The 27,963-nt window shown below is 40.2% G+C and overlaps 1 protein-coding gene across 5 annotated transcripts in view; it reads left to right on the forward strand.

Moving 5' to 3' along the window:
- Positions 1–16,303: 16,303 nt before the first annotated feature.
- The window catches only part of NALCN (sodium leak channel, non-selective), a 324,113-nt gene continuing 312,453 nt past the window's right edge, over positions 16,304–27,963 (forward strand). For all 5 annotated transcript variants that reach the window (XM_060636745.3, XM_078432139.2, XM_060636746.3 and 2 more), the window contains exon 1: positions 16,304–16,508. The gene's annotated coding sequence lies outside the window, so the exon portion shown is untranslated. The remainder of the gene's footprint in view (positions 16,509–27,963) is intronic.

Consider the following 27,963-nt stretch of genomic DNA (forward strand, 5'->3'; position numbering starts at 1 on the left):
GTCTGACTTTGGCTCGGGTCATGAGCTCACGGTTTGTGGGTTTGAGCCCCGCGTTGGGCTCTGTGCTGACAGCTCAGAGCCTGGAGCCTGTTTCAGATTCTGTGTCTCCCTCTCTCTCTCTGCCAGCTCCCCCCACACCTGCCCATGCTCTGTCTCTTTCAAAAATACATAAACATTAAAAATTTTTTTACAAAATAACATCCTGGCCATAAGCCTTGCTACAAAACAGTTTAAGATCTAATGTGTGTGTTCTGAAGTCCCACCACCTGTCTACATACACCCCAAATAATTCTACCCTTCTCAAGATCAACATTCTTGCTTCCATCACCTCTTGCTCGCATGTTACAACTTCAAACCCTCCATAGCCTGATTTCCTAAGTGCTTTTACTGTATCTGGTGTGGATGCTTCTGTAAAGTGTGACCATAAAGTAAGTGTAGTCTGACGTGTGCAGAACTTCTGTTTCATAAAATGGCCCCCAAACACAGAAAGCAAGGAGAGACCGAGAAAGAAGGCCACCCCACGTTGGCAGGTGGCAGGTGTGGTAACCAAAGAACTTACCTACAAGGCTTATCTTGGGGAGCCACGGGACAAGGAGAACTCCACACCCACCTGGCACAATCTTAAGTGTTTATACAGAGGCCTTAACTGTGTTCAGTCACGTATGCCATCCAGATGGTCTCACCAACACATTGCTCTCTCGAGTCTGTGTCCTTGAAAACGAATCCTACTGTGGGAACAGTGGACAAAACATACATTCCAAGAACAGGAGAGGGGGTGACAAGCATTTGATTTTATGCACCCGGCTTGTGGGTCTACCAGCAGTCACGTCCTCTCCATGACCTTTTCCAACAGGAACAGATTGGTGCTTTCAACATCCTTACTTCATATACTATATTTCTACTAATGAACTGAAGATTAACTTCTTCACTCTCATCATTCCAATCATGTGCTTGTACAAGTGTATTTTCTTCCAAATATAAGTTGATGTTTACTTTATTAAATTTTACCTGGGCTTAGCTCTTTCATGGAGATTTTATCCAAAGTCATTATGGCTGCTGTTTTCATATTTCTCTCACCCTTCTAAAAGTAAGTATGATGAGCATACTTCCCCCATCTTCATCCACATAATTACTAACGTAGTTGAAAAAAATGGGTGAAGGACCAAACGTAGGTGAGACCTTTCTTCAAGACGATAGCAGTGCCCTAACTGACATGTATTTGGACAGGCAATCTAACCTCTTGTTAGTGTACTGAGTTGTCTGGAATCAGCCCATGTCTTTGTTTTGTTCACAAAAATATTATGACAGATCCCATCAGTTAGTTTACTAGGGAAAACTGGGGTTTTCCATACCTTTTCTGCCAGCACCGAAAACTGTGCCCAAGACATGTTATACACTCAATACCTATGGGAGGTATACACAAATTAAAAGATGCAAAACATGTGAACTAGATCTATGAGTCAGCAATGATGCTGGGGATATAGTGGACTCTGGATCAGCTGTCAGATGACATTTGTGAACTCCTGCCATCAGACAGGTACAACATGAATCTGAATAACACCAGGTCCTTTTCATATGTGCCTAGGTTTATTAATTATACCAGTTTTTACCTAATTCCTATAGCCATAGTTCAGAGAGTTACTTTGATTCCTCTCTACAATTCATGTGGATTATCCAGTAAGCCCCTGAATCGTGTTGATTCTGCTTCTTAGTAATCTAACCTCCTCCTTCAACATCTTTACCTTTATTTTTGCTTTTATCTTGTATAACGTGGCCATAGCCTCCCAGCTGGCCTCTCCAGTCTCATCCTTTTGTGTCTCCCCTTAGCCAATGCCCTTGGGAGATTCTTCTAACATACAAATTTTATCACCTCTATTTCTTATTGAAAAATATTTTAATGGTTCTCCATTGTTTACAGCACAAAGCTTAAGCACTCAATAATTTCACACAAGACACTTTATGTTTGGACTCTGACTATCTCCATAGTGGATGCTCAACCCAGATGCCCTCTCCAGGGTCCATGCACCCATCCCTCGCTGACTCAGTATCCTCAGCTGATAGTTCACAGCTGCCCCCCTCACTGGGAGTTGCCGGATGCTTCCGGAACAGCCTTCACTCAGTCTGATCACTCAGATACAAGACAGTCTCCTAATTCTCACTTGCAACAATCTTGATACCCTTACACCTGCTCTCCCTGACCAAGCACTCTGTTCTGTTTGATTTTCTTGGCAGAGTCTAACATTACATTTTTCCATTTATTTATCCACCATGTAAAAGCTACTATACCCCCTTTAAAACTTTTTTTAATATTTATTTATTTTTGTGAGAGAGAGAGTGTGTGTGAGCAGGGGAGGGGCAGAGAGAGAGAGATATATAATCTGAAGCAAGCTCCAGGCTCTGAGCTGTCAGCAAAGAGTCCCATGTGGGGCTTGAAGCCATGAACCGTGAGATCGTGACCTGATCCAAAGTCAGATGCTTAACCAACTGAGCCACACAGGCACCCCTACTGCTCCCTGTTTAAAAGCAATTTCCATAAGAATGAGGATCTTTGCTCTCTTGTCCTTTGCTATAACTCCAGTTCCTGGTACAGAGTAGAATCTTAACAAATATTTGCTTAGAAAATGATTGAATGAATGAATAAGTTTTGTTTTATTTCATGTCATTTTATTTTATTTTATTATTTTAGAGTTATTTATTTATTTTGAGAGAGAGAGAAAGAGCACAAACTGGGGAGGGGCAGAGAGAGAAGGAGAGAGAGAATCCCAAGAAGGCTCCACAATGTCAGTGCAGAGCTCCATGTGGAGCTTGAACTCATGAACCGTGAGATCATGATCTGAGCTGAAATCAAGAATTGGACGCCTAACCGAGCCACCCAGTCACCCCATGAATTAGTGAGTTTTAAAAGTTTAATACACCTTGATTAAATTCAACAATTTGAACTAAAGGAAAGAATTTCAAGTTTAACGAAAGGAAAGAATTAACAGGTTAAGAGATGAGTTAGGCAACTAAAATATAAAAATCAGCAAGAAAATTATATGTGTCATGAAAAAAATCAAGAATGCTAATCTAGAGTCAGAAAATGAACAGCTCCCACTGAGCTCTCCATACATGTGTGGCAAGCTAATAGTTCAATCCCTTAGAGTCAAATTTGAAGTGAAAAATACTTGGATAGTGTTTTCAGCCAAAAAGAGGCTTCCAGGTTTTCGAATGGTAAAAGGCACACCAAAGCTTTCAGGAAGGCTAAGTATTCCCGGGCAGCAATAAAAATAAGTTTAAATTTCCAAGAAAAAAGAACTTTTCAGCCAGGGCAGAGCTGTGGAACAAAAAGGTGTTTAGTTAACATCTTTTCCAGACATTAGTACAGAACCAGAGGCATTTTTTTTTCCTCCCACATAGTAAAAACACCTGGAAATATTAGGAACCTTTGGGATAAGAAATAATCTTTCAGTCTTCTGAGTATTTTTGCAGTTCTAGTTGATGCTGAAGGGAAATTTTAGGGGAAAGAAAAACATCTAGAAAGTTGTTTTCATTGACTTCAGGGGAAAAGGGATTTCTCTCTTCAATAGTATTTAATCCCAATGAATAAACTCTTAATTCTTCAAGCCATGCTTAGCTGTTAATCAATTAATAATAACCAGAAGGTTATAATCGGGAGTGGACAAGTAGAACACTGGACTATTTTGTTCAGAGAAGGGTTTCTGATGCTGACATTTTCATCCAAAGGTTCCTGATCTTGGCTGGTTTCCTTAGCCAGGTGAATTTCAGTTTCCAAAATGTCATGGTTGAAGGGAATGTTGGTTTTCTTCAATTCTAAATTTCTGTGACTGTATTTTCTTTCTATATTTGTCTAAACCTTCCAGGTATAAAGAGGACTAGGAATATGTATGTATGTATATATACATATAAGCAAATATATGTTATTACATAAATTTTATATTTACATAATATAATAATATATTCTATAAATAAAATATAAATAATACAAATTCTGCATAGTATTATATGAATATTTATACATTATATTTATATATCTGCTTACATATATACATATCTTAGAGATGGAAATGATGGAAATTAGTACTTAGTTTTCTGGTAAATGGGGTTTTATATAGAGCTGGTTTATACAGCATAAGTTTCCAGAAGTTAAAAGTAGTTCATTTATGTGTAGTTTTATTTGCACTCTGTACCAGAGACTTTTTGCATTCTGTGGACTGGTTTACAAAGCTGCTCAGTAACGAGAACCACCCGGTTTCCTCCTCGCTGCAGCACTACTCAGGGGTTTTCTGCAGTGTATACCACAGGTTACCCCATTTTAAAATTTTTATCCAGGGACGCATGGGTGGCTCAGTCAGTTAACAGTCCTACTTTGGCTCAGGTCATGATCTCTTGGTTTGTGAGTTCAAGCCCCGTGTTGGGCTCTGTGCTGACAGCTCTGAGCCTGGAAACTGTTTTGGATTTTGTGCCTCCCTCTCTCTATCTGCCCCTCCCCTGCTCACACTCTGTCTTCCTCTGTCTCTCAAAAATAAATGGTAAAAAAAATTTTTTTTAATTTTATTATACTACTGCTTCCATTATTTGCACCATCATTCCAACATCAGTAGGACCCATTCTACATAAATCCGGAAAAAATAAACAGACTGAAGGGACATCATCTAGGAGATTATCTAGGTGGAGAGAGATGCCTGGCTGGTTGCATGCTGGAGCCTGGGTACAAAGTCTTGTCCTGAGTGTATCATCTGAGAGAGTGATAAGCACTGTGGCAATTATAACAGCGATACAAGATCCCATGCCAGAGCTGAGTATTTCCCCCCAATAACATGCAACTTATAAACTGAAATTATAGGGGTCAAAAAAGCACTATGTGGACTTGGATGTAATTTGTTTGACTAAGAAACTTGCAAACATTTTCTCATTGTGAAGACAATTGTCAGCAAAACTTTGTAGTCTCATGAACAATGAAGAATTTCAATATTATACATTTCATTTGATATAAACCTGGTAATCAATGCAGATAAATTCCTGTAAATACCAATTAAATTGCTTCAGGAAAAAGGAGAGGGGGTAAATGAGGCCAGTAACTAAAAAGAAGAAAAACTGAGTAGCTGAGTAAGAACTAGAACAATAAAGGCAGTTTTTGAAAAGAGAGCAGCTCATTATCTTGTCTGAGTAACTCAGTTACCATTTTTCCTCCCACTTTCTGCTTTCCCCTTGTCTACAGCAACACTATAAATTACACTTGCCTTTCAAGCTCTGGCTGAAATGGTCAAGCAACTTATTCCTTTAGTTAATTCTGCCCCTACATTAGTTGCTTTGGCATTGTACAGTCAAATGAAGCTTGATATTCAACAACTGAAAACCTAGATGTCTTTAATAGTTTCTGGTGTACTGAAAGAATATTGAACACAATGGGAAAATTGAGTTCATGGTTTTATAATTATCATATTATTAATTAACTCTCTTCCTAAGACTATTTACTATTGATTGGGTATAACTGTGGATAGAAAGAGAGGTAGCATAGACTTCTTTCAGTTAATGATAAAACTATAAAATGGAGCAAGAAAGTCTTAATTAAATGATTTGGCTTGTGTATTTTTCATTGTGTTGGTTCTTCCAAAGCTTTATTGCAATGGCTTAAATAACTAAGTTCTTTAAGATTGGCGACGTAACAAATAATTGAAATCTCAAGTCCGCTCACTTGCACTGAGAGCCTATGATGTATCGATCACGTTTTATGCCATCCGTTTAGGATTCATCATTGTTTCATGTGCAATTCAGAAAGAAAAAAATATGGCCAACTAAACTGTGACATGTGTTCTTATCAGTTAGCTGTTTTATTTTATACTTATTGAAAGAGATCTTTTAGGATTATGTAGAAGTGCATTTATTTTTATCATATCTCCGTATTCTATAAATAAAAGGGAAAACACAAGTGAAACAAATTGGTTGAGATATTTATTCCTAAAACTTCTCTGCAAAATCTAACTACTCACTATTCAACTTAGAATTTTATGACTATTTTTCATACCATATCATCCTCTGTGTCATTAAGTGTTGACTATGCAGTTCTACTTAAAACAATCTATAAAAGAAATCAAACCCCTTTGGTGCTGAGTTATTAGCATATTTGTACAGCTAGCCAAATTTTGGTTGCAACGTCTAGAATCTTGCTAAGCTCATCTGAATCCCCATGGTCTACACCTGGTCACCACACCCATCTGGTTTCCAAGATTGCTCTGCTACTATCTCTGGGATTTTATTCCAAGAGGCTGACACCACATTTGCAAACTTTGAGATTAGAGCTTTGAACATGCATGCATCATCATGATTGTCTTGGCCAACATCAGTTGCAAGATTCCATCAGTTACCATTGATCTGATTTCAGATTTTCTTTTTAATGTGAAAAAAACATTTGCCTCTGAGAATCGACAAGATTGATATTTTATCTTACTTAATTCTTACAACAACTTCATGAGGTAGAAACATGTTGCTCACAAAAGTCAGGCAAATAAACCAAGATGATAATATTAGTAAATGATGGATAAGGAATATGTGCATAAAGTCAGTTGCTTCTTTTGGAACAGAATTGGTCTTAGGTCAAATGACGAAGAAGGTGAGATTTGTCCCATAGTCCTCCATTCTCCATTTCAGCTACTCCTCTTTCCCTGCCACTTGTCCATAGGTAACTCAGTATTCTTTGATCCACCTTGAACATTAGATCATTCCATACCCTTGCTTTAGCAACATTTACTGCTTGCAATCATTCAGTTGTTCATTCAAAAAACATAAAGTGTGCATCTAATAAGTGCCAACAAGAATGAAACCAGGGTTGAGATACAAGAACATGTATCAACAAGGAGGACAGACCCAAGGAATATTTCTCACAATTTCTAATATTTTGCATGATTACAAAAGTGGTTCCTATTCCATTCCTACAGTCAAGGACATTGTGTCACAGACCTCCATAATTTCTCACACTTTGCATTTAGTCATGAGTGCAGAAATGCAGAAATGTTGCTTAGAACTCTCTTCAAGGAAGGACTAGTTAACCCACTGGGAGGAGCATGGTCAGCTGAAAGCCACCAGCTGTTGGCCTCTTCAGAGATGACCTCAGCTTTCTAGCGAAGGTCATGCTTTTGTTGGAATATCCCATCACTGACTGGATAAGGCCAGATTATGAAGCCCAGCTATTTCTGCCCCTCACAGTCTGCTCCGGGGGGCAATCACTACACAAGAGCTTCCTATGGACGAGCACGGAGCAATGTCAGATCAACAGAGTAGTCTGATGGCTTCCTGCCTTCCCTCTTCCCAGGTGTTACTCCCCGCCAAAAACTTCTGTACTTCGCCTGCCTTCTCACCATGTGCTTTCTAATCTGCAAAATTTTGCTTTTACATCCACTTGAAAAGGCCCTCTCTTCTCCTCCATGCAGTTAAATCTTCTCCCTTTTAGGAAACCTACACTTGCGTTCAATGCCTTCTATAAACAAGTCTGTTCAGTCTCCTTCAGCCCATGTAAAAAATAGCGACAGTTATTGAACTAATTTTTACATTATACTTTAACTGTCTTATATACGTTGGTTGTATTTTCTCAACATCTTAAAGGTGGCTACCATAGGTAGCAGACCTTCCCTGCCTAGGTCCCCTCAGATTCAAAATTTCTCTTTGGGTGGATGGAGCCCATTTAGTGTACTTTCAAAGACCAGCACTTGCATATCTTCTTCTGGCCACCTTGTCAGACTGTTGGAGCCACCTTGTCAACAGGTGCAGACAGTCAGAAGGGCCTGGATGTTTAGTTTTATTCCCTGAGCATGTCCCTTGCCACAACCTTGCTTACCTTCCTGAAACCATTAAACAATCTGTTGATTGACTGTTGGGTGAAAGCCCAGCAAATTTGCCTAGATTTAGACAACAGTGAGGCAAAAGTTAAAATCCCGCATTCCTCTGCATAATCATGATAAACCTTATTCTCTGTGGGTCTTGTGTCTAAAATTACACAGTTGCCTGTATCTTCTTCCTCTCCCTGTCCTGCTTCCTCTACTTCCAAGTTAATTTCCTCTGGGAGCACTTGTTTTAAAATTAATGGCACATAAATATTCATTCCTGTGTCTGCTTCTGAGAAATTCAAACGAAAATAACATATATATTTTCTGTGCACTACATGTAGCACCTAACTTTATGTGGAATATATTAGTTTAAACCATAAACAGTTACTGTTATTCAATTGTTTATGACCAGTAAGGATAGTCATTTCCAGTGATTTAAGAATTGTGGTTCCATATTGAATGATTGATCAAGAAGAAATGAATTACTTAATTTGGAGAAAAAGTAGATTAGGCTAACTTCAGCAAATGCCTCTGTACATTAAAAAAATCATATACACATAATAATAATAATATATAGGCATATACACAAATGCATGGCAGAATTCATGTTGAACAACCATTTTATATCCACTACGAGAAGAAACAGGTTTGAATCAAAGAAGATGATTTCTGATGACTTATTTGGAAAAATGGATACACTCTTGGATCATTGGATTTTGGGAAGTCTTTTGATAACCATTGCTTGAGTCCACAAATTTAGTTACAAAGATCCATTACACCCATGGCTTGGTAAATATGAACACAACAGATTATTTCCATTCCACAGATGGGAAAACTGAGGCCTGGAGAGGTAAAGCCATTGGCTCTAGTCACTCATCTAGCCCCAGCTTTGTCCTGCTCTACAGCTGTACTGCCTCCTCTCCATTTTCCCTTTGGGGTTGGAGGAACCAAGAGGAATTAAATAAGTGTGATGCTAAGACAACTTCATTGTCCTTCTTAGCAGTCACACATGTTTTCTTTTTGTTGAAGATGCTGCTGAGGCCAGCCTTATTCTCCGTGACATAGCAACGTTTTTACAGAACTACCTTCCCAGGGTAAGCAGGTAATCAGATCACTGGTTGGCTTGTCTTTGTCTCTGTACCCAGCTCTCCCAGGTGGACTTCGTGACACCTTTTGCTCAAGATGAGCCATTTCCCCTGTGTCTTGTATGTGAAACGTAAGGCTGACCTCAGCTGCTGTTGCTTTTCAACAATTAACACAAAGCTGTGCTGCTGGAGTTCTCTCGGTCTGCCAGATTTTATTAAGTTTATTTTCTTCACATTTCCTACAGTCACCCCACATTATCTTATCATATCATTTGCCTTTGGAATCGCAGCATAGTGCTACAATTCAACTTGTAAGATCCTGACAGTGTAGAATTCACAAGATTGCTCCCCAGATGCTACTAAATAAGTTTTAGTTGCATCGGGATATCCTAAAGTTTCTTAAGTGATACCCAAACCACCATTCAGGATAATATTGATAATGCCAAAAAAGTGATCTATAAACACAAGACTTAAATAATCTCCTACTGATAAATTTATAAAGACTAAATCTTAGAACTTCATCGATGTTATTAGCAGCTGACTTTTAGTGAGTGCTATTACTTATAACTGTGTGCTAAGTGCTTCTCAACAAACTAATGAGGTGCGTTATATTGTTTTTCCTCTTTTTACGGTGTCTAAGTGAATTTCAAAGCAAGAATGAGAGGCACCTTGAACATTACATAGTTCAGCCACCATGTGCATTTTGTATGCTTCTAGTGATGGATGTGGATGGAGATTGCTACATTCTAAGACAGTCTATTACGTGACTTCTTCCATATTCCGAACTAAAACATGTGTTTCTAAAGCTCCTAATCATCAGTTCTAGTCTTGGGGCAGCCCCAGGATGAGTTTAATTTCCTTTTCATTCAGTAGCCTTTCAGGTATTTCAACATGGTTCTTCTATCACTCATGAATTCTTCAACTTTTCCTCATTACCCAGGGGTTCAAGTCTCCTCACCATCTTGGTTGGTTGCTGTTTATTACATCCCTTTAAAAGTGAACACGTCACTTAGATGTGGTCTAATAGAGAATACAGTGGATTCCCACCCCCCCCAAAATATGAACACAACAAACAGATCATGTCCATAATTTTTATTTTGCTGTATACCATAGGGAAAACTTACAGATAAAAGTTTATAGTTTTTTTTCCAAGAAGATTCTTATATAAGAAAGTATTTTCGGTATAATTTAGTTATCATCCTGCCTAGATACGGATGCTGAATCCAATGGCCGCTGAAGGCTTTCTCCAGTCTCACAACGTGAGAATGCTTTGAAGACTAATGAGGACATACTTATTCAACATCATTCTCTATTTTATTTTCACACTAAAATAGGAAGCTTCAGTTCCCTGGTGGTTTAGTAATTAGACATTATCATGGCTGAGTTTTGAGATTGGTTTCTGGTCAGGGAATGGAAAATTTTCAGTTCCTAATATAAAAATATTTGACTGCCTCACTAAAAATACCTACTGCTTCAAAGGGAAATTATTCACATAAAGCATTTAAATCTTAAACAATTGAATTTGTGGACTAATTGGCATTTTGTTAATTCATTAAACAAATACTGATGAGGTACCATACTAGGTAAAAAAAAAAAAAAAAAGTACTAGACAAGGGGAAATAGAATGCAAAGGCTTATAAGCTTAGATTACTCTCTTTAAGGGCTTTAAAAATCTAAATTAGAAGATACGTGTTCATAAATTATTATCATTTACAAATTTAGTTACAAAGACCCATTACACCCATGGCTTGGTGTAATATGAACACAACAAACAGATCATGTCCATAATTTTTATTTTGCTGTATACCATAGGGGAAACTTACAGACAAAAGTTTACAGTTTTTTTTCCAAAAAGATTCTTATATAAGAAAGCAACAGTATTTTTGGTATAATTTAGTTATCATCCTGCCTAGATGTGGATGCTGAATCCAATGGCCACTGAAGGCTTTGCACACACACAGTATGGAAACACTGTATGGAAAGAAGAATAGGGTCAATTTTATCCATTGGAAAACATTAATGTATAATAATATAAGGTGAGTGTATTTCCTCTGTCTTTCAGAAATTTTCCCCAACTGTTTGTACTCTTTAAGAAATGCTTGTTATTTTGATAGATTCCATCTGGAAACATCTCAAAACCAACTTTGCAGGTCACCATTGGGGTTAGTGAGGTTGAATAGCTTTGTAGATAAACCACAATGCACATTTCTTAAAGACTCTTATTTATTTGATATGGTTCCAAATGGCTTTGTCATTCCCTGCCCCCCACTGATGATACATATTCTCATTTATCTTTCTCTCTCTGTAGATATCTTCCATGAAAAGAAGGGCTACAGAATATCAAGAAATCTGTTAGCCCAAGATTCATTGGTTTCAGAAAGTAGCATAAATCTGACTTTATCTTCTTAAATTATATGTTTTTACAATAGCCCAAACAAGTATATAGTATAAGACATTATACATTCTCTGAAGAAGGAGACAGTTATGAGCAGTTAGCACTAACCCTAACGGCATCTGGGGATGGGTACCCTGGCCTGTTAGAGAGGCTTGAGTGTGGCATCAACAGTTTCCAACGCCTTCCACCCTCACCTTCTCAGTGCTATTCAGATCTATTTGCTTCTCACATTGTGCATTGTTTATTCCATCTAGGCGCAGTTTCTCCGGGATTGTGATTGGTCCCAATTCCTGGACAATTTACAAGAGGAGAATTAGAGAGATGGGCAGCCCCTAATGCCGTAGCTGACCCCAAGTTCATAAGTGATGCCTGTCAGCTCTCTTCTCCATCACCTCTTCCAGACCTGTCATCTCTGCACTAGCACCTTTGGGTGCTTGCCTTGTGAAGTGCCCTAGCCCATCAGCCTTGAGGGGTCTGAGACCTTGGTTATGAGGAGCTTACAAGGTATTTTCTACAATAAATGAGATTTTCAGGGTTATTTTCAGAACTGACACATTTATTTCTATCTGGTAGCAGCTTTTATTATTAAATAGTCCAAACATACATCATTTTATTACTGAGTGATTCTCTTGAAACATGACCTTTGTTTTCAGAAGTCCACAAGTTTCTCTGGGCCACTGGCTCAGCTCTGGCTTGATACGATGAGACCTGTGGTCTGCTCCCAGTGCAAGTGTTTCACTGATATTACTTATTCCTGATTTCCCAGTCTTTCCTCTGAAAACTTAATCTAAAGCAGAATAAAATGGTGATCTATGAATTATTTTGAAATTACCCTGTAAAGTAAGCACAGTGTGAGGACCACGCTCACTTCGATGTCAGTCCAGGTTGTCCTCTGGAATCCCACCTCCATCATTACACAGTTTATTTTTCTGTAAGAGAAATCGATTGCCTTTCTTGCTCCAACATATTTCTGCCTATTTTAAGAGTCATAGCTTCTGTCTGAGGTTTAATACCATCTCCCTTTCTTTTATTTGCTTTTGAAAGGTGCGATAAGCCTATCTATCTAAGACTGATTTGAATGTAAAAACTTCTTGAAACATTAACTGGTCATATGACCTTGGGAAGACCTCAGATATGACTCAGCAGAGGGTCTTTGACCACCTACTTGCACTCATATGTTTTCAGTGCTTCAGATAACACAACTACAACATAAGTTCAGGGTCTGTTGGGATTCCACAACTGGTTCAGTGTTCATACGATGTTGGAGGTGCATGGGACTTACAGGAGAGAGAAGACAGTGGGCAAGTCCACTCTGGTCTATTAGGAAAGAAATGATCATGACTAGTGCCAATTTCTGGAACAACCATGCTCACAGGAATACTTGTTTTATTAAGACAGAGTCTCCATAGTTGCATAGTTAAGTATCCAGAGATACTTAATCAGAATCTCCATGGAAATGTTTAAGATCACCCCCATGATCCTTATGAAGAAGAAAGTTTAGGAAACATCGCCTTAAGGAAAAGGTAACATGTGAGGTGCCTTCCAAAACCTTGTAATATTTAAGTGGTGAATGAATGTTTCCTGGTTGTCTGGAAAGCTGATTTATGAGAAGATAAGAACACTCCAGAGACGCCCAATATCATGCTTCCTGCTGGGATATCTAGGAAGCAAACTGTGGTAAGCCTCCCTTGGGCTCCCCATCATCAAAATGCATCTATTCTGCATAGACTCAATTCTGAACGTGCTAATCTGTGAGTAGATGCCCCTGATGAGCCTGTTTCTATATTTATTTTATTTTATTTTTTCATGAAATATTTTTTACTGTTATTTATTTTTGAGAGAGAGAGACAGAGAGAGAGCTCAGGAGTGGTAGACAGAGAGGGAGACAGAAGATCCGAAGCAGGTTCTGCGCTGACAGCACAGAGTCCCATGCAGGGCTCGAACCCCACCAACTTTGAGATCATGACCTGAGCCAAAGTCCGAGGTTTAACTGAGTGAGCTACCCAGGCGCACCACCTATTTCTATTTTCAAAGTGGGTCTTCTGGACCTCTGGTTTCCCTGCCCAAAGTATCTCCATTAGAGAAAATTCAACCATACCAATATTGAGTGGCAAGTGAGCCATATGTGAGCCCTCAAAACACACAATAGAAACGAATAGTGTGCACATTAAAACCAATCTTAATCTTAGTGTCATCTCCCCATAAATCTAATGTAACAGAATCTTGGAGTTGAATAGGTTCCGATATTCCCATAAAGCACATGGTGCTCCCCCCATGGATATTTAAATTTCTCTTCCAGCAATCGTTAGTGTTTTCTCAGCTACTCACTATGGTACCAAGTAGGATACTAATTTTAGGTGGAAGTAAGCAGTAAGGACAGATGAGTTAGTGAGAAGAAATATCTCATTTTCATTAAATTCTTACTATCTTGAGAGTTTCATAGCTACTTCCCTTCCAAAGTGCTTGCCAGACCATGAACGAAATTTTCTCCAATTCATAGTCTACTGTCTTAGTCGAACATTGCCCTGGGTTCATCCTGTCTATTATAAAGTTCCCTGTATTTGACAGTCTCCTCTCTGTTTGATAGGGCCCCTTCCTGATCACATACTGTTGAATACAGATTTATTTATTTATTTATTTTTAAAAAAAATTTTTAATGTTTATTTAGTTTTGAAGGAGAGAGAGAGAGATAGAGAGAGAGAGAGAGAGAGACAGTGTGAGTGGGGGAGGGGCAGAGAGAGAGGGAGACACAGGATCCGAAGCAGGCTCCAGGCTCTGAGCTGTCAGCACAGAGCCCAACGCGGGGCTCAAACTCACAAACTGCGAGATCATGACCTGAGCTGAAGTCGGACGCTCAACCTACGGAGCCACTCAGGCGCCCCTGTTGAATACAGATTTAACTGTACAGGCTCTCACACTTAAATGCCTCCCTGGGGCCAGGCATGGAAGCAGGCTTGGGGGTAGGAGCAAATGGGAAGAATATGCACCTCCAGCTGCTCTTTGCCATGTGGAAATGCACATCTGACCTGGCTGGATCTTCCCATTTTCTGGGATAAACTAAAAATCTCATGTTTTTCAGTCTTGGTAATTGATTTTAATTTGTCAAAAATGTTTGCAAGTCAAAAACACACCTGTGAATTATATTGAACCCATAGAATAGCAATGCACTGTCATTGAATTATAGCAATAAGTATAGCCTCAGAGCCTGTTGGACCTCCCTAATTTTACTGATAAGAAAGCACTAGGGATGAGGAGCAGATAGAAGGGATAGAGTGATATTTGGCACATAGGTATCTGCCTTTTATGATGATTGTCTACTCCCATATATGCTGAGTTCCTACAGATTCCAGAATGCATGCTTTGATCCTTTCCATGACTGCTTCATTAACATCCATGGGTTTCTCAAGACTTATTCCATAATTCATGGAACTGTTTGGCTCCTAAATGTGAATTATAGATACTTACACAGCCATAATTCAATCAGGACTGGAGAAGGGTCTGAAATGCGTGATTGGTGGGGAGTGGTGCTGAGATTTAGTACACTTGCTGCCTTTATCACCTCATTGACAAAATTTGTACATCTTGGTCTTTAATTATTTCATTAATAAGATCTTATAACTGATTATTCTGACTTGTCAAATTCTAAAAAAAATATGCACAGCTCTATATTTTAGAGATACAAATGGAAATAAACTATCATTTAAATCAAACCATTGAGAGCAGTGTTTTAAGATGATTAAACAAATTGGTAAATAGTTTTTCTAAACAAATGGTTTATAGATTTATTATTGTTTAAATTACTTTCCATGTTGTGCTGTGAAGAATGTTTCCACATGGTTTCCTGCTTTGTCTGAAACTTAGCTTTTTATAGAGTTGGTCTTCTGAAATTTTCAGATATTTGAAAATAAATATTCCACATGGATTTGAATTTCATGGAATGCCCATTATTTGTAAATTGCCTTTAAAAAATAAAAAAGTGCTAATATTGTCCTAAAGTGAATGGATTGTGCACAGGTTTCTTTTGTAGATGTAACCTAATTAAATATACATAAACAGAAAATACATTTTAAAAATGTATGCTTCTGACTTTACTTCCATCTCTTGGTCTATAATATTTTCTGACAGGGGATTGTTCTCTGTTGGAGTTCCGATTTCTCTTTTAGAGGAAGCTTCATTCAGTTTTCTCTCTGTTATTTATGTGCCTGTGTGTATGATGTCAATCACTTCTCCAGGGTTCCTTGGTGGGTTTAATATCTGACTACAAGGCAAGATGCCAGTCTCTGATTGAGCTTTTAAAGAGTGCAGCCGAGAGAAGATGTCCTCTGGGTCTGAGTATGGTGTTCAAGATTCCAAGATTTCCCTAAATCTGGTCAACTAGAAGCCGCAGGGTATCAGATGCTGCCTCTTGTCCTCCTAATTTAAAGTACATGGAGGTAACCGTCAATACTTGACTGGTCATCCCGCCTCATCCAGATAGCAAAGTATTTTAATTTTAAGGGGAAATGTTCACATGTTTAGAAGACTGTGTCACCCAGGCATTCCTTTAGCAATTTCCTCAAGGGTGAAACTAGTCCACGTCCTCAGAAACTGTGTCCTGAACGACCAGATCACTCACAGTCACACACACGCTCACACATGCACGCACGCGGGCCCTGCTCGGCTCTATGCAATGTCCTTGCATGTGCGCCGCGTGTGCCCCTCTCCGGTGCACAAGGCCATGCGTCCATGCACGGGCCGATTGCATGAGAGGAGCCGGTAGAGGAGAGCCCCGCTATTGCTGTGAGACTGACTGCCGGTGGCAGCCAGCGAGAAGGAACCTGCTAGCACCGACACTCCTGCTCCCCACCAACTGCAGTGCGGACTCCTCTCCTGCTTCCTCCCTCCAGCCCGTGGCGTCGTCGCAGCCCCTGCGGCAAAGACAACTCTGATTGAAAAAAAAAAAAAAAAAAAAAAAAAAGCCGAGAGCAAAAAGCCCTGACCCCCCCCCCCCCACCCCCTTGCCCGCAGGCCCGGTGCCCGGGTGGCAGCAGCGCGCGCCTGCACGCCGAGCGCCGAGCCGCGGCCCCGGCCGGGTGGCGCGCGCCGACGGAGCGCGGGAGGTGAGGGACCGCGTCCCCGCGGGGTGGGCGCCGCGCCTGGCCCGCCGCCGCCGCCGCCGCCGCCGCCGCGCCCGCGGCACCATGACCGCTGCGAGCACTGGGGTTACAGGTTGGTCACGGCCGCCCGAGGCCCCGGGCGCGCGCCGGTGGCCCTCGCCGGGCGGGGCCGGGTGGGCGGGGGGCGAAGGCCCGGAGCTGGGGGGAAGGGGAGAAAAGGCGCCCCAGCCTCTTCCGGGAGGGGGTGCGGGCGGCCGTGAGGCGCCTCCCTGCCCCTGCGGGGGGATGCGCCTTCCCCGCCCCGCCTGAGCTCCGGTGGGCGCGGGGAGCCAGGGCCGCCAGATCCAGGCCTGCCCCGCCAGGCGCCCCAGGGGCAGGTGGCGCGGGCCGCGGCGGTCGCGGCCCGAGGCGGCCCCTTGGCACCTAAGGGCGAGCGCGCCGTGGGGTGAAGGGGACAACCCAGCTCCAGCAGGTTAACGAAAGGGGCCGGGGCCTTGCCCACCCCACCCTGCTCCCTGCTCCTGCGGCTTGCTGGGAGCTTCAGAGTCCTCATTTTATTAATTGGTCCTGTTGAGCAGCTGTCCTTAGGGTGGCCACAGGGTCCTGCCTAAGCAACAGCGTTTTGTCCCTTAGTCCTTAAGAGACTGGCTCGAATCTTAAGAGGGCCCCAGAATCCTGAGCAAGGAAGGGGCTGCCCCTCTGACTCGGAATTTTCCTCTTTAAGGGTGGTTGAAAACTCTGAATTCAGGTCTTTATACATTCTTGAAGCATCATAGGATAAATTATCAAGGACTTGTATTCGTACACGTGCAAGTTCAGGCCTCCTAAGGTTGTAGTCTTAATCTCGTGTTTGTGTATCCATCAGATAGGCCCAGATTTCCCTGCTGGTGGGTGCCAGTGATTGACTGTGCTGTATACGGAGGCCAAGGTCGGAGGAGAAGACCTTTAATAGGGATAGGAAATTAACAGGAGGCTATTCTTTTACAGTTTATGCTTCACATTTTTATAGCTACGACTGTGATTTGATTCGATATTAAGTAGGAAAGGACAGGGTGGTCTATGACAGTTATTCCCCAGGCTGGTATATGGCAACAGTGGCTTTTTACATTAAAAGATTAAATTTCAGGGCACCTGGGTGGCTCAGTGGGTTAAGCGACCAACTTCTGCTCAGGTCATGATCTCACAGTTCATGAGTTCCAGCCCTGAATGGGGCTCTGTGCTGACAGCTCAGAGCCTGGAGCCTGCTTGGGATTCTGTGTCTCCTCTCCCTCTGCCCCTCCCCCGCTCATACTCTGTCTCTCTCTCAAAAGTGAATAAACTTTAAAAAGAAAATTTTTTTTAAAAGATTAAGTTTCAACTATTCTAAATAAGAATCATGGCTTCTCAAACCTCTACAACAACAAAAATCCTAATTGATTGGGTTTTATTCTGTGGGCCTTTCCAGGTTGGATTTTTATTCTTCTGTGGTATATTTTCACCCAGCTATTGCTAAGGCCAGATAAAGTGAAGGAAAAATCAGGCTTGAGAGGAAAATTAAAAAGTGAACAGGGTCATAGGACCCCTTTTCTGTTCATAGAAGATGTGACATCTTGGCAGAAGAGATGTGGGGTCCCTAATAAGGACAGTGCTAGAACCTGTATAAAAACTGGAGATGAGGGGCTCATGGGTGGCTCAGTTGGTTAAGTGCTCAACTTTGCTTCGGGTCGTGATCTCACGGCTTATGGGTTCCAGCCCCACAGCATTGGGATCTGCACTGACAGCTCAGAACCTAGAACCTGCTTCGGATTCTGTGTCTCTCTCTCTCTCTCTCTCTCTCTCTCTCTGCCCCTCCCCCGCTTCCTCTCTCTCTCTCTCTCTCTCTCTCTCAAGAATAAATAAACATTAAAAAAACAAAGATGAGTCAGGTCATGTGAAATGGTGGTAATGCAGTTATAACTTTAGATATGGCTTGCAAGGTATTCAAGAAAGGAAAAATACTTTTAAAAGAAAAAAGAAGTACTCAAAATTGTATAATTTCTTTGCAGTTTAGAGACAAAAGTTTGAGTGGCATTTTCTTATTTGCTTATGGCCTTTCTTTGAAATGTGTTCCATTTGTGTCTCTTTCCAGCATACATTTTGTGTGTGTGTGTGTGTGTGTGTACATACTTGGGCATGCATGTACATATTTGTTTTTATCCTTTATCAGTGATGCTGGGATAATTTCAGAATTTTCATGTTATATAAATTATCTCAGGGGAAGAGTCACAAGTGGATTTCCAGTTTGTGAAGAAAAAAAAAAACCACATTTCCCCACAACATTATATCCTACTTATAAGCCGAGCGGTCGGCCAGGAGCAGGGAGTTCAGTGAGGAACTCTAAAATCTGTCAGGAAAGGCAACCATGTAATCAAGTGGACAGATAGGGAGACGTCCTATTTGCTAGTTTGGGTTTGGAAACTATGAGCCAGAGCTTAAAAAAATGATCAATTGTCTCCCAAAACTGGTAACAACATTTTTTTTAAAGCTTTATTTATTTTGAGAGAGAGAGAGAGAGAGGTGGGGGGGGGGGTGCGGTCAGAGGGAGAGAGAGAGAATCCCAAGCAGGCTCTGCACTGTCAGGGCAGAGCTCAATGCAGGGCTCAAACTCAGGAGCTGGGAGGTCATGACCCAAGCTGAAATTAAGGGTGAGAAGCTTAACTGACTCAGCCCCCTGGGGACCCCAAGGACACTTTAAAGGTTAACTATACATGTTATATGATTTTATCTTCTTCAAAGACCAATGCAAGAAGCCTTTATACCTTCAAAAGTCTTTGTGTCATTAAACATTTTTAAATTTATCCTTTGAATTTTAAGGTAATCAGACATGATGGAAATGACAGACATGGTAGACAAAAGAGAATAAGCATCCACAGTCTAACAAATGAACACAAGTGATTATAATACCTATGTATTTGTTATGTCTTTTTATGTATTTTATCTATTATCTATGCCTTTTTAACTACATGACTTTGTGTAGTGGAATAAGGGCATTGTATAATTTTTATACTGGCTTTTCCACTTAATATTCAGCACAAGCATTTTTTTCACTCTATACAGTTTCTTACTAAAAAAATTCTAACTAGCTGTATAAGAAGACTATGTCCCATGAATATAGCCTCACTTCTATGGCCATACCTCTGTCATTGGAAGTTTGTTATTTTCAGTTTTCATCATTATAGTGTCCTGGTATATAGGGTATAGGGATTTATTTTTATTGATGTCTTTTATTCATAATAAGTTCCAAACAATGATATTCCTGGATTATCAAAGGTATTTGATAATCAAAATTAAATGGATTATCAAAGTTATTATGGAGATACATAATATATATTATGGATATACTGTATATGTATCCTCAAGTTGTTTTCCTAGAGATATAAATTTGGATAAGATGTTTAATATGCTTTCTGCAGTAAGTCTGCCTTGTTTTTAGTATTTGTGGATCATTTACCCTCTTTTTACAGGAATTAAAGAAGATAAAACAATATCTTGGATATATGACCTTTACACTAGGTAGAGTTGATCTTTAACAAATTCATCTATTTTTTTTATTATGTTTATTTATTTTAAGAGAGAGAGGCACAGTTCAAGTGGGGGAGGGGCAGAGAGAGAGGGAGACACACAATCTGAAGCAGGCTCCAGGCTCTGAGCTGTTAGCACAGAGCCCGACGCAGGGCTCGAACCCACAAACCATGAGATCATGACCTGAGCCAAAGTCAGATGCTTAACTGACTAAACTACTCAGGCACCCCATTAACAAATTCATCTAAAATCAAGATAATCAAATACACCTGTTAGTGTAAAACCAAAATAAGAATGTTACAGTAGTGGTAAGTTGGGGTGGGGTGGGAAATAGTAAGTAAATGCAAGAATGATGATGTTTGAGCTCAGGAGTCTAATTCTGGTTTTTACTTCCTACTCAAACTTGAAAAGAATGATCAAAGGACTTTATATAGTGAGAAACCTGTACCCCACAGGCACAGGGAGGGGAAGGCAGTGGGGTGTGGACTCCGAGGCATTTCTGGTAGTTTCGGCACAGATGGAATTGGACAGATGGAACGGATGGGCAAAACTAAGGTTCAGGCCACAGTTCCCTTGCAACTTGTACAAAAAAATCAGGAACAGACCTCCAGGCAGAACTCCTTCATTGGAAGGGGTGAAGTCTAAAGTTGACTTCTGAAGCAGTTTCTCCATGAGACCCCGGGGCAGGCACAGCCATACCAGCTGGAATGTGCTCCAAGGACAGGGACTTACCCCTGGGTGCAGAGAGGGGCACAGGACTGGGGCTTCCGTGGAGGGAGTCAGGAGGTGAGAAGACCAAAGATCAGCACACCATGGCCAAAGGGAGAGTGTCTGCAGAGACTGAGAGTGGGACTTCTCTCCAATTATGCAAAGGAAAGAGAGGAGAGACTTTGGAGCAGGGTGATATGTCTGGAAGGCAGCCAACAGACACACACAAAGGAGTGCTCTTCCTGACGGGGAGATCAGAGCAAGGGAGCAGAAGCCTCCTTCGAAGTGAAATGTGATCCCTGTTTTCTTTTAGATGAAAACATATAATCCAAATATGCAGATGGAGGTGGCTTATAATGGACCAGGAAATACTAACAGAAAGTAGCTAATGTCTTATTATAGCCCAGTGAACACTTTGCATCTGAACAACTGGAAAGGGAAAAGTATCCCATCAGTATCATGATCAAGTTAAAAAATGTTTCTGGGTGGGCAAGATGGGTAAAGGGGGTCAAAAGTGTAAACTTGCAGTTATAAAATAAACAAGTCATGGATGTAATAATGCATGGCATGATGATGCTAGTTAATAATACTGTGTTGTATATTTGAAAGTTGCTAAGAAAGTAGATCTTAAAAGTTCTCATCACAGGACAAACATCATGAAGAGCTATGGTGATGGATATTAACCAGACTTATGGTGGTGTTCGTAAAAAAAAGAAAAGAAAAGAAAAGAAAGGAAAAATGTTTATCTGTCTACAAAGGGAGCATTTTGACTGCCTTTAACTGCTTTCATATACAAAATTAAATATCAGCAAGCAGTAAAATACTATTCTGAAAATGTGTAATTCTGCAAAATACCAGAAGGCAATTCTTGCATGATACTGATGTTGGAAACAAAATGAAATAGAAAAAAAGATAAGGAAATCCATATTAGGCAAGTCAAAGAAAAGGTGAAGTATGTAAATAATAGAACAGCTGTTTGAAACATGATTGAGAAAAAAATGGACCTTAAAGAAATGAAAGTTACTATCTTTAATAAAGTTATCATTACGAGCCTTCTAGCAATGCCAGCTATCACAGCAATATAATATTTTTAGCCAAAAGTAGTTTTGTGTGTCTATTTTAGGAGACGTGGTCCACAGATGCAGTAATTTCTCAAAGGATTCCGCAAACTACAGTGAGATAGCATTGCATGTCTAGGAAGTAAAGGAAACAACACAACAGAACCAGAGAGGGCAAGAAAGAGCATGATATTTAAAATCATGCATGAATTCATTATAAAATGGGAAAGCTTTAGACATGATAGAAAAAAGCTAAGAGCCATCACATTCCAGTGTTTAAGGCATATTAATAATAGCCATTCACACGTGTTGGCAAGACCTGAGGAATGAGGTCAAGAAGAAGGAAAAAAAATAAAAATGGAGGTCAGTGAAGGAAGATGTTGGAGAAATTGGGTGTGCAGTCTTGAGAATGAGTAACTGGAATCAGATTTTCATCATGGAAGCAGAGAAGTGGGTAGTTGATTTATCAACAGAACAAAGGCTAACAGATCCTGGTGTTCAAACCAGCAGAAGGAAAGAGAAGGCATAGTGGAAAATAAATCCAGGACTTCAGGCTCGGGTGATGGTGGGTGTTTTTGTTCATATTTGCTATGCCTAGACAAAACGACTAATGATTTCTTCATCTTTCAGGCAACGGTGTCTATAGATGAAACCATTTGCCATTTGCTTCATTATTTTCTCTCTCTGTTCTCTGTTGTCATTATGAAATCCATAGGTTTCACAGATCATTTCTGGAGTAGAGGAAGGAATTTTAAAAGTTACTTACTATTTCTAAAAAAGACATATTATGGAAGCCTATATGAGACAAGATACATATATGTTATTAGGCAAGATACAAGTCGGTGATAGCTTAAGAAACCAATAAATATATATTATAAAAGTGGAGATTTTAAAAATCCTGGATGATGTAAAACTGGAGTGAGAATCTCTCAAGTATGGAAACTTCCTTAACTATTCCTCCCATTAGCTAAAACACAGAGATTAAAGTGAATATTGTGAATAAGGGCTTTAAATTTTTAGAAATAGAGCTTGTTGGGTTTGGAAACCCCTTTCCTTGAATTATTATTTCCATTTCCCTCAGTTTGATATATCAATACTTTATGGAGAAAAAAATATTAAACTCTGGGGAACCTCAAAACAATTTTCTCCTTTTTATTAAGTAAAAATTAAAGCAATATTAAAAAATAATTAGTGGAACTACACGATTTGTTTTTGCTTTATTCACTTCAATAAATGAATAGCCATTTTCAAGGTATATTCTAGACTGAAAAGTTATAGTAGAAAACCCAAGTAAAAGATTTCTTAGTTATATTTTCATAAGACAAAAACCAAAATCTTATTCTTGTATATAAAGTATATTCCATTTAGTTCTTTTTTTTTTTTTTAGTAAATTCTGAAGTTTTCTGAGGAAGACTTAAGAATAGAATATACTGCATGTACATACACTTATAAATCAGATTTCTATTTTGTCTCAGATTCTGTTTTGTCTCAGTTGTTTATAACTAGTCTCTCGTATTCCCCCCACCCCTCCAAAAACCAGTCTTGACTCTGAAGTATAAACTCTGGAGTTGTTAAAATGCTCTTCTGAGCATCTATATCAGTGACCTCATCACTAATTGGGACCACTTCTGGGAGAGTGTGTTAGAATTGCCTGGGGAGGGTTTTTTTAAATACGGCTTCCAATACTCCATCCCAGAAGGTTCTGACTTAGTATGTTTGACTTGAAGGATGCCTGGGGTTGAGAATGTTTAAGAATCTCCTTGGATGGGGACGCCTGGGTGGCTCAGCTAGTTAAGCATCTGACTTTGGCATAGGTCATGATCTCACAGTTTGTGGGTTCTAGCCCGATGTCTGGCTCTGTGAGGTCAGCTCAGAGCCTGGAGCCTGCTTCAGATGCTGTGTCTCCCCCTCTCTCTGCCCCTCTGCTCACATTCTGTCTCTCTCTCTCTCTCTATCTCAAAAATAAATAAAACATTTAAAATTTTTAAAAAAATATCTCCCTGGATGATGCAAAGATTCAGTAGTCATTAGAAACTACTATTTGGAAACTTTTCACCTTCTTTGTCCCAACTTTATGGATCCCTATTACAAAATTAAATGATCATAGAAAAAGAAATAAGTAACTCCTTTTGAATTTCCATCCCATTTAAGGACCGTATGCTAAAGTTTTGCCAACCACTATTTTAAACCATCCATCTTCTTTGTCCTTTGCAGATTCATTACAAGATTAAGCAACCACAATAAAAATAGATAATCTTCTTTTCTGATTTTTCATAATGTTTAAATGAGAGTAGCAGTTTATCAAGATAAAATGCCTGTCACTGAACTCTTGGGAGATGAACACCCCTGGAGGCTCTGCTGTGTGTGGAGAGAGGGAGGACCTTTTCGGGCTATTAAGATTAAGAAATGTAACCTTCTTACAAAATCACACCATCCACCTCTGGTGATTTTTATCTCTGACATTCTTTTCTTAAAATGTTCTTATACCTGCACCGTACCCGGAATAAGTCACAAAATTATAAATGTATATCCTTCCCAAACTCAGAGTGAATGGCAGGGGCTTGTTCAAAGGATCGATTGGATTTTCGGACTAGGGGATAGAGAGAGGCTGATTGCCCTAATTTGTAATCGATACAATGATTAAGTGGCACAAATACAGCCCGGTGCCCTCTCCTGTTGATGGGCCAGTTTGGTTTGGGAAGCAGGGTATAACAACAAAGGAGTGTTAAAGCCATCCTAGTCTATCCTGGATTCCTTTCCAAATCCAGTGATTTTTCAAATGAGAGAAAATTCAATTTTCACAATTAAAACTGAAACAAAACAGAATTCTTAGTGAAGTGAGGACAGTTTTGAGGCATTTGTAGAAGCAACCAGAAAACAATAATATGTGGTTTTCCTTCGGGATTTGGGAAGTAGAATCAGTCTAAAGAGCGGGGACCATTTTCTGTTTTTGATCAGTGTTGCTGACAAAAGGGGCAGAGAAAGGAGGAGCTGGCCTTGGGGGTGGCCCTTTGAGATGTCTGGCTTCCTCTGCTTGGTGGCCCGCCTTGGGTGGCCCCTGTAGTCAGCCGAGACTGGACCATACATGTAACAGTCTGTTTTTGCATCATTGCATCCTGATTCGGCAAGGGCCAAGATGTAGATGAATAAGCACCCAAAAGAAAAGTGCGTTTGGAGAGAGAGTCAGATCTTGCTGCTGTGATCCCAGGGGTCAACATTTCAATGATGTCTTAGTTTTCCTGCTAAAATGATGTGTTCTGCTGATCGCTGAGGCAGACATAAGACTCAGGCTGCTTCTTTTTTTTTTTTTAAACATTTATTTATTTATTTACTTATTTATTTAGAGAGCTTGAGCATGGTAGGGTCAGAGGGAGAAGGAGAGAGAGAATCCCAGGGATTGGGGCTCAGTCTCACAACCGTGAGATCATGACCTGAGCCAAAATCAAGAGACCGATGCTTAACTGACTGAACCCCCTGGGCACCCCCTTTCTTTAAAGTTTATTAAGTTCCAGGCTGCTTTGAGAGAGAAAACAACACAGCCACCTGCGTTTTCTGCAAGCAATTAGAGGGAAAGAGGCATCTGGCCCATAAAAATTCATGAGCAAAGGGGACTGATGACAGGCTTGCTTGAGAGTGGCTAGGAAGGACTCGCAATGCAGCACTAAGGGCAGTCATGCGCGAATTGGGTTTTACTCCTTAGACATGGGAGAGGCAAGATTTGGAGAATCTCTGACCCTGATACCTGGGAAAGAAGATTCTAGTCACCAAGCCTCGGAATGGTTAGACTGAAAGACATAGACAACTGAATATCATGGGGGCAAAGATCAGGAAGTGATCTTGGGCAGGGCACTTACCATCTCTCAATGTCAGTTTCACCTATAAAATAGGAGTAGCAACACCTGCCAAACTGGGGCATGGCAAGAAGGAGGTGAGGTCATCCGTGCAAAGCTCTTAGCTTCACACATCATAAACTCTCAGCAAATGTTAGGTGTCATTTGTGTAAGCTTCACAACTAATTATTTTCATATTTTATTTGTTGTAAAGACATCACAAATGAATTTTATCACTGTTGCAAAACATTTGAAGTTTGCAAAGGTTCTTGAAGTTCAGACTTCCTGGATTCTACAGTTGTTTCCAACTCTTGTGGATTTGGACAAGAGACTTGTAATCTGTAAAATGGGGATAATACTAAAAACAACTTCAGAGACGTGTAAAGGCCTTGGCATAGAGCCTGGCACAGAGCCAACTTTCCATAGATGTTTGCTTTCCTCTTTCAAGTGTGTGTTGGGGGAGAAAGAATACATAATGCTTAAGCTTTATTCTTTTCTAAAATTATGTACAGTAGTTTATGGACCATCACCCTACCATAAGAATTGATAAAATGCAAAAAAAAAAAAAAGAGCAGCTTCAAGAGTGTGATAACAGATTTTTTATCATTGGAAGTTTCTTGGGATGTAATGGATTGAAAAATGTAGATGGAGAAGTCCTGTCTGCAAACTCCACAATGTGTAGTCATTCTCTTAGAATGTTCAGAAGGTAGCCGGCCCACCTCTCGGCATGGCCCAGTGCATTATTTATTATTGGGATATTTTAGATTAAACAGCTACCGCTTGCTAACCTCTGATTGATAGCTTCCATTTAGTTCGGATTTTCCTTGACTGAAGAACAGCCATTCCAAAATAAAATCACAACCTTGACCATGTTCCAAGCTGTGGATTTTGAGAATGGCAGAAGGACTTCTTTCAATAAACCCTTTCTTCCTGCCCTGGTATATTCTCTGCAGAAAGCATACCCTCTTTTGCCCAGGTGTCATCAGTGGGATCTATTTTCTAAGTTCACATTCTCTGCATATTCAGTCAAGAATTTATGAAACTAAAACAGACTCTGGGAAATTAAGAAATCTGTCATCTGTAGGAAATTGAGACGGCCGTCTCTACTATAAGATGTTAAGATTATCAGGTGAGAGTTAGTAAATGCTTTTCTTTCCTTTTTTTTCAAAATTGTAGAGAAAAGGTAATAAAAACATAATAGAACATTTCTAGAATTCACCCTCGAGGAGAAAGACTGGATAATGAATGACGACTTCAGAAACTGGAGAGGGACATTTAGATAGATTCTATGAGACATTTGATGATTTCTTTCCAGAAAAAAAAAAATTTTTAAAAGATACATTTTTAAAAACATGTGGCAGGAATAACCATAAAATGAATCATATAAACAAATAAATTCAATTTTAAGAAATGAGAAATGTCTGTACTATTTTCACAAAAAATAATCGATGCCAAGAGTTTATAATCAGATTGTCTGATTAGACTATGTTGAAAAGTAGGGTTTTTTTTAAATTAACTCTAAGTTGTAGCATAGTTAATTTTAATTTTCTTAATGTTTATTTTTGGGAGAGAGAGAGAGAGACAGCGTGCAAGCAGGGGAGGGGCACAGAGAGAGGGAGACACAGAATCCGAAGCAGTCTGCAGGTTCTGAGCGATCAGCACAGAGCCCGATGCGGGGCTTGAACCCACAAACCGTGAGATCATGACCTGAACCAATGTCGTATGCTCAACCAACTGATCCACCCAGGCTCCCCCATAGTTAATTTTAATAGTGCTGTAAACCATATTGTCTTGGTTCATATCCTGACTCATCTCTGTGCCTAAACTCCCTCATCTGTGAAAAGGTCCTTATAAGAATGGAATGACATGATACATGACATGCTTAGGACAAAGCCTGACACATGACAAGGCCTCAGTAAACGTTGTTGGAAGGAGTCTGTTTTTACATGGCAGTTGACCGATTTTGAGGGGGAGTCAACTAATGAGCTCACAGTTTTACCCTGGCAACTTCCTTATCTTCCAAAGCATTCATCATGCTTCCTGATGAATTTCTACAGGGGTGTGTGTGTGTGTGTGTGTGTGTGTGTGTGTGTGTGTGTGTGTTTGAGGATTGTTACCCTTTTTATAAAGCACTCAGACTGGGGAATATATATTCAGCTCCGTATCAAATTCTGTCTGTAATGCTTTTCCTTAAGCAGTTTTGATTATTAAGATCAAAAACAGTTATTGAGCACCACGAAGAAGGAGTTGCTGAGTGGTGGAGTACAGGTGGGGAAGTGCTGTGTGCCAGGCTGTAGAGGCTGCAGGAAGTGAGCTCACGGAAGCAGCTGTGCATTGCTGAGACAGCACAGGACACCAGTTCCTGGTGCCTGTAGCGAAGAACTGAGGTGATCTGGGCTTGCAGAACCAGGAAGGAGTGTCAGGCACTCAG

The sequence above is a fragment of the Panthera onca genome, chromosome A1 (genome assembly GCF_046562875.1).
Source record: "Panthera onca isolate mPanOnc1 chromosome A1, mPanOnc1 haplotype 2, whole genome shotgun sequence".
Taxonomy (NCBI): Eukaryota; Metazoa; Chordata; class Mammalia; order Carnivora; family Felidae; genus Panthera; species Panthera onca.